The sequence below is a fragment of the Poromitra crassiceps genome (genome assembly GCF_964638095.1).
Source record: "Poromitra crassiceps genome assembly, chromosome: 6".
NCBI classification, from domain to species: domain Eukaryota; kingdom Metazoa; phylum Chordata; class Actinopteri; order Beryciformes; family Melamphaidae; genus Poromitra; species Poromitra crassiceps.
The window spans coordinates 58,066,629-58,075,252 of record NC_139627.1 but is presented as its reverse complement, the minus strand read 5'-3'; positions in this window follow the sequence as shown (position 1 = coordinate 58,075,252).

Genomic DNA, 8,624 nt, shown 5'->3' with positions numbered 1-8,624 from the left:
GTCTGACCAAAGACTCACTAAGAAGATATTTAATTGGGACACTGCCGATACAGTAGTATCAAGCGCAAATTTAGCATTTGCGCTCGTTTAACGCGTGCACAATGCAAATTGGGGGCAGGCACAAGCGCATGCCTGTTATAATTGTACTGGGCATAGGCTGCCACATGCCAAAGCAGGCGTTTCAGCGCTAAAATGTGGGGATAGATGGCATTATCCTATCGTCAGCAGCGCACAATTACTTTGGGCTAAGAGCTTTGAAAAGGACCTCTTACGCACTAAATACCTCGCTGCGCTGGATCCCGCACCATAATCGCAGCGCAGCGCAGAAACGTCATTACGCACGGACGTGCCACCCCAGTACATCAAATCCTGCCGCTAAAATTGGGTAACCAGCAGATTATTCGGTCAGGCAATCAACTATAATTCACTGAGAAACTTTGATCACATTGCAAAGAGGGGTTATGGTAAATTAATTGAGAAAACTTGTACATTGTAGCCTACTTGCAATAGGCTACTCACCTTCACCAGTAGCCTGTACTACGAAGCTAGTTTAATGCCTTATCCGAGTAAGTTTGAGTTTAAAGCTGGTTTAGCCGTACTACAAAGCAAGTTAACTTTCAATCACCATGGCAACTGACGCTGCAAAGCTAACCTGGTCGCGACCAGGTTAGCTTCAGAGGATAAGATCAAAATCCATGAGAGACCCATATAATATCGGCTCTCTGGAGTCACTCACCATTCATAAGATCGCCATATGAAAAATAGATTGCAGTCAACTGAGAATAGAACAAGCAAAACATTCGTGGCTCTGTAGGCTACATAATTAAATTAAGCCTACTTACCACTTTATGTCTTAACAGCTCAACGATGCGTGGAGAAATATGATCACTATTAATCACCGCGGCGCATATCATGAACGGACCCTCAAATGGAGTGAGGGTGATATTCTCCTACATGCCAGAAAAGCCTATACATATAATATAGATATTAGTTTAAATATGGGATAGCCCCAATACTAAATATGCAGGCTATTCTTGCATCTTTCAGCTGGAACTGTGTCCTGTAGGCTGTATGCCAATATATGAGCAAAAATAGGCTAGTTTTTATCAATGATAACTATGCCCGCATCGTCTCAATTCAGTTCAGCAGTTTTCTCTTTTATAGTAGGCTATTAGGCTTTATACTAGGCTATTTTATATATGAATTATTCGATCAGTGCAACCACACACATGAGTGATAGAGATCATTATTCATTGAGCATGCATTTCTAAATCTATGGTCTAAATAGGCTTACAGATTGTGGAAATGTATAGACTGAGATTACACTTTTACATTTGTTGCTGCTGCCTGTATCAATGCAGCTGTATCAGACAGAAATCGCTGATCAAAGTAAATCAAATGACTGATGTGAATACAAGCTGCTGCTTTAGACAGCCCTTCAGCAGACTATCCAACGCGGATTTTCATTCTGACATTAAATCGCGGATACATTAAATATCCGCAAAAATCTCTGATCACACTGTGGCTGCGCTGAATGAGGAAATGGGTGTGGAAATGGGTGTGGGCGTGGATCAACTCAGCTGTTCATAATGTGATTGGCTAGCGCACCTCTTTCGCGTGGACGCGCGCCTGTGCACGAGCGAAAAACGTGCGCGTGCACAGGCAGATCCCAGCTCCAGTTATCGACTAGAAAACCAGCGTCGTAGTATCCTTAAACTAGATAGCTTTGATCCTGTTCAGTCAAACCAGATCAAAGGGACTTATCGCGGATCTGTTAAACTAGCTTCGTAGTACAGGCTCCTGCTATAACCCGGAGGGTCGTTGGCATCACAGCCGATCTGGCACAAGCCTCGGCACGAGTCAAGTTTTAATTGAGTCCACTGTAAATCCTCAAATCTTTTCTTTTGTCTCTGCCGTTTACCTGCTGGAAAACACGTTTCTATTGTCCCACCCCAGTCAACAAAATAACCAGAATTGCATCAAAACTCAATGTTTTTAATGGTGTCGTTATGAGATAGGGATAGTAACAGTCAATAGGCCTACACCTATCCAAATTACGCATGGGAAGAATTACAGCATGCTATTACTGCAGCAAGACGGGAATCTGGTTTGATTGATGTAACGCCCAGGCATTGCCAGGCCACACCTGTGAATAATTCTGGTGGTTAGCACCGCCCAAATCCCGTTTGCGCCGTGCATAAATGATTTGGCACGCCTCTAATCTGCGTTTGCGCCCGTTGTTGTGACGAGTTATGCTTCCCCGCACCACCATGCATCGCCACCATATTTTGGGGCTGTATTAACTTAAACAGGGAAGTCACGTCTACCCAAACAATTATATCATTTTTAAACAGTTATGTTTCTGTATAAATCATTACAATAATGTTCCCGTTAGGTGGGGATGCGTTTTGCTGCTATCTGGCGGGGGTGCAAAACTCAGTATAACACCTGGACAGCGGACTGCAATCTTCTAGGCCAAAAACGGGTCCCAGATATTTGAGAACCTTTTAAGCACATTGTTCTCAGGGACCTGAGTCAGTGAGTCTATTCTGACAGACCAGGAGTGTGCCTGGTCACACAGCAGCTGCATGGTATGAGTCAGTGAGTCTATTCTGACAGACCAGGAGTGTGGCTGGTCACACAGCAGCTGCATGGTATGAGTCAGTGAGTCTATTCTAACAGACCAGGAGTGTGTCTGGACACACAGCAGCTGCATGGTATGAGTCAGTGAGTCTATTCTGACAGACCAGGAGTGTGGCTGGTCACACAGCAGCTGCATGGTATGAGTCAGTGAGTCTATTCTGACAGACCGTGGCCCCGTTCCAATACCCATACTTCCATACTATTTAGTAGGCAAAAAAAGATTTAGTATGTCCCAATACATAGTATGTCAGATGCAGTATGCCAAGAGTACCAGGATGTTGTACTACATCAGCTCCTATTTCGGAGTATGCATCGATGCATGCTGCTTCAGCCAAACTTCCCCACAATCCTTTGCGCAGCAGGAAGTTATGTCTTCTTCTTCTTCTTCTAATGTTTTATGGCGGTTGGCAAACAACTTTTTGTGCATTACCGCCACCTACTGGAGTTACGTCGCACTGACTGAGCTGCGTGTTCATGAATGAGATAATTAACTTTAAGAAAGCCTTGAAATATGTTAAAACCAAACAAGCATGGTGTGTACCAAAACATGAATATCTTGATTCCTGTTTAGATCTCTGACTTAATGTTTTTGCTTTATTTATTTTATTTAGTTTATTTGATTGTCTGTTCCAATTTTGTAAATGTTTAGTCTGAATTTTTTGTATAATGTACTGTTTGTTACTGCCAGACTTTGTTTATTGAATAAAAAATAAAAACTCAAATGTGGCGCTGCGGACGTCGGCGGAAGTGAGCAAGAGGTCGGAGTGCAGGAAGCTCACGTGACGACAGATGTAGTGTGTCCCAATAGTATGCATTTTGCATGCATGCTGCACACTACAATCCATACTTTGTGAGGGCAGCGGCAGTACATACTACAAGAAAGAAGTACAAGTATGGGTATTGGAACGGGGCCCAGGAGTGTGTCTGGTCACACAGCAGCTGCATGGTATGAGTCAGTGAGTCTATTCTGACAGACCAGGAGTGTGGCTGGTCACACAGCAGCTGCATTGGCTCCGACCATGTCAGAGCGGCTTCCGCTCCCTCCTCCCTTTGTGCCAATGCTAACTAGCTAGCAAGCTAACGGCAGAAAGCTACACGCTAGCTCGTTGCTACACGCTGAAAATGGCAAGTTGGATTGTTGGAAACTATTTTCCAAGGGCACCGACGCTAAGCGCCGCCCATCTCAATTCCACAATGGAGACCTGCGCCGCCAGACTCCTCACGGATGCTGGCCAGCGAGACTAAGCTGTGTGTAATGGCTCTGGCTCACTGTATATAGGCCTAAAAGTCCCTCTATGATGTTACCAGTATCAAATCTGTGCACATGGTTTACTAATCCATGGATTAGTAAACCATGTGCACAGATTTATAAATTGTAATAAAACTGTGCACACTAGTTTACCATATTGATTTTGTACCAGCTGCGACCCCTGGGGGGCTCCACAGTTCTCCTTATTGCACTATGTTTATAGGTTAATAATGCTGCTGTGTTGAATATTCACTCACTCAGCACAGACATTTCCAATGGACTAGTTTGATAGAGAAATAGTGAAATAACTGTTGTGATGGTGCAGTGTGCCCCCCCCCCGGTATCTCTCTTTTTTCACCATACATGAGTTTGCTAACCTTGCTTGCAAGATGGATAACCTCGCGAGATCAAAAGAGATTCTCTCGACGTATCCATCTTGTCATGCACAGGCAGTTAAGATGATTGGTCGAGCCATGCCGGCCCGACGAATCAGCGGCAGCCGTAGGCGGGCTCAGGCTCGTCTGGGCAAGTAGTGGGTACATGGTCTTTGTAGTTCTTTTCACTCGTCAACATAGGGCTGGGCGATATGGCCTCTAAAGAATATCGCGATGTTTTTCGGCTATATCGCGATACACGATATATATCTCGATATTTTTGAAATCTCTCATAAATGCTCAATTTAACCCTTCAGGGTTCATACACATTTTGACCAATGGATTTCCATGACTTTTCCATAAGTTCTTAACACATTCACTGCCAGACGTTTTTTTTTTTACTGTAGTTAGCTTCTGCCAGAGGGTTTTTTTGAGGATTCTGGCTCATCTTTCAAGACCCGAGGATTCTTTTCTGCTAAGATTTTGTGAACACCCAATATCTCAAAGAGTTAGTTTGTAGAGTTAGTAGTTATGTAAGCATTAGCAGTTGAATACAGCATGGTTTCAGCGTCAGAAAAATTATTCAGAGATAAACGGCTTTTTGTGAAATTCGATAGAACAGTCACTTTAACCATTCATTTTTGGCATCAGTAAGACGTCAGACATCTAAACAATAGTTTTGAACAGTAATTTCCTCCATAACAGCAGGAAACCCCCCTCTGCTTCCAACTCCTCCCTCCGTGGGCGTTCTTCTTGGCTGCAGCGGCCGTCACAAGCTTGTCACCAGTCTCACTGCTTTGCTGCTGCTGCTGCCTGTCTGCGCGGCCGCTGTTTGAGGAAGTCTGGATGGACTCGCTCGCTTCTTGGAGTTTTGGTTGAGAGCTTTGATGAAGCTTTTGCGATTCTGGTCATATTTATGCTGCGTGTTTCAAAGTGTGTTCCACCTGTAATCTATTATGCAAATTTGCAATCCCGCATCGCCAGCAATCAGCGCGAAAACGAAAGCGTTTTCCCCCATCCATTTTCATGAGAATGGCTGCTTTTTGCTTGCCTTCCTCTAGTCAGGAGAGCACTGTCGCCACTTAGTGGGTCGGTGGAATGGGTTGTAAACGTTCGGTGGCTCCAATAATTATATAAGAGATGTAAAAGGGTTAGATGCACATCCCACGGTAAAAAAAAAAAAAATCATTTTTTTGACGGAGTAATACGTCAGTGGCAGTCAACCGTTGGATTTTTTTTGACGGAGTAATACGTCGTTGGCAGTGAACGTGTTAACCTGTATTTTATGCACACCTGGGGTAAAAAATAAGAAGAAAGGGCAGATAGTGAGCAAAGATGGATGATTTAATATTCCATAGCTCTGACCTACGCAAATCTGACATCACTATTCTGATATAGCCTAATATGATTGTTTTAGTAAAGTGTATCACTCAATAGTCAATACAAAAAATAATGGCTTTTATAGAACCGAAAGCCTAGCTGCTTAGTCTGCAGATAAAACATAAAAAATTACATTTAGACTCTTATTGGCATGACGGCAACATATGTGCGCATTCGTTTTCCTGATAGATCATGACAGCCCTGCAGCTAGCTACGTTAGCTTGCATGTAACGTTAGCGTTAGTTGCTTTTGGAGACCGGAGACACAAACCCTGGACGTTTCATTTTGAGTAATGCATGAGGTTCTCTATGGTTTACGCCAGCTCTGGGAGTATGAAGTGCTTTAAATGCGGGGATTTTGGTCACAATAAGCTTGTGGAGCGCTGCTTGCTGAACTAGGTAGCCACAACCAGCTAGCTAACGTTAGCCCCCATCACAACAGCTAACGTTAACGCAAAACAAATCCGCTGCCTCCTCCCCACGTTGGTTTAGCGTAACGCCAGCTCAGACTTTCCCCTAATCTCAGAAACCTTGCGGGACATGTATTGCAAATCGCAATAGTGGTTGTTTTGTTATAATTTGAAACTGTCAACAGCCACAGTGGAGGCGGCCATGTTTCGCTAGCTGCGCCTCCTTGGGTTGGTGCGGACCATAGGTGCGGACGCGTGATTTCGAATCGCACATAGGTTAAGGACGGGTGTGTCTGACGCGGTTTGACGCGTTTGACGTATCCATGTGATTCCCCCTCCCTTCCTGAGTGTGACAGAGCTCTCGCTTGAGAGAGAGAGCTGACAAGAGGAAACGTGAAGCGAGTCATGCCGGCGGCTTAAGTTATAAACAATGCGTGACAATTATACTCGAATGTTCGCGATATAGTCATTTCTACATCTCACGTGGCACAAGCCGCGATACATCGAGTATATTCGATATATCGCCCAGCCCTACGTCAACATGGCTGCCGCCGCAGAAGTGACAGGCAGTCTGAATGAAATTTAATGTAACGTTCCCAATTCTATGTATTAAATTCTAAAAAACGACCCTCAACATTTGGGAAGGCTAAGCCACACAACTAGTTCGTTATAATCTAACTAAATGCTTCGAAGGTGACTTTACGACCGTGAGGACGGTGAGGACTCAATCAATGATAGACAGGCACCTTCCTCCGGTCGCAAACGTGACGTCAGAGGCATGGCGATCTGATTGGTTGAAGTTAACACGCACCAGCGGTGATAGACAGATGGGTCATCCAATCACCTGCCAAGTAGCTTGGAAAAAGTGCCCGCCTCCGTCAGCGGGTCTGGTTACTGCATTCCCAGATCGACTGGTTTAGTGAAACTATGTGGAGCTATATCGTCCATCTGGCAGTGTCAGGTTATGAGTTTGCATCCCTGAATCAAATCTCCAGCTCTTGTGTGTCTCTCATTCACTCATTATTTTAATGCTGCTGTACTGTTTATATTTTCTAACATATATATTGTTTTACATAGTAATAAATATAATATGTCATTTTGTTACGCCTTTCGTTCCACCAGTGGAGGTAGTAACAGCGCTGAGTCTGTCTGAAAAGGTGTGAGCCGACGAGCCAGGAAGCATCTCATTCATAAAAAAAGAAACAAACTGAGATTCACATTACTACCAGAAATAAGAATCAGATTCACTTTTATTGCCACAGTATGCAAGATCACATAGGAGGAATTTGTCTTAGTGTCAGTGTGTAGATCACATAGGAGGAATTTGTCTTAGTGTCAGTGTGTAGATCACATAGGAGGAATTTGTCTTAGTGTCATTATGCAGTGTAGATCACATAGGAGGAATTTGTCTTAGTGTCAGTATGCAGTGTAGATCACATAGGAGGAATTTGTCTTAGTGTCAGTATGCAGTGTAGATTACATAGGAGGAATTTGTCTTAGTGTCAGTATGCAGTGTAGATCACATAGGAGGAATTTGTCTTAGTGTCAGTATGCAGTGTAGATTACATAGGAGGAATTTGTCTTAGTGTCATTATGCAGTGTAGATTACATAGGAGGAATTTGTCTTAGTGTCAGTATGCAGTGTAGATTACATAGGAGGAATTTGTCTTAGTGTCAGTATGCAGTGTATATTACATAGGAGGAATTTGTCTTAGTGTCAGTATGCAGTGTAGATTACATAGGAGGAATTTGTCTTAGTGTCAGTATGCAGTGTAGATTACATAGGAGGAATTTGTCTTAGTGTCAGTATGCAGTGTAGATTACATAGGAGGAATTTGTTTTAGTGTCAGTATGCAGTGTAGATTACATAGGAGGAATTTGTCTTAGTGTCAGTATGCAGTGTAGATTACATAGGAGGAATTTGTCTTAGTGTCAGTATGCAGTGTAGATCACATAGGAGGAATTTGTCTTAGTGTCAGTATGCAGTGTAGATTACATAGGAGGAATTTGTCTTAGTGTCATTATGCAGTGTAGATTACATAGGAGGAATTTGTCTTAGTGTCAGTATGCAGTGTAGATTACATAGGAGGAATTTGTCTTAGTGTCAGTATGCAGTGTATATTACATAGGAGGAATTTGTCTTAGTGTCAGTATGCAGTGTAGATTACATAGGAGGAATTTGTCTTAGTGTCAGTATGCAGTGTAGATTACATAGGAGGAATTTGTCTTAGTGTCAGTATGCAGTGTAGATCACATAGGAGGAATTTGTCTTAGTGTCAGTATGCAGTGTAGATTACATAGGAGGAATTTGTCTTAGTGTCATTATGCAGTGTAGATTACATAGGAGGAATTTGTCTTAGTGTCAGTATGCAGTGTAGATTACATAGGAGGAATTTGTCTTAGTGTCAGTATGCAGTGTAGATTACATAGGAGGAATTTGTCTTAGTGTCAGTATGCAGTGTAGATTACATAGGAGGAATGTGTCTTAGTGTCATTATGCAGTGTAGATTACATAGGAGGAATTTGTCTTAGTGTCAGTATGCAGTGTAGATTACATAGGAGGAATTTG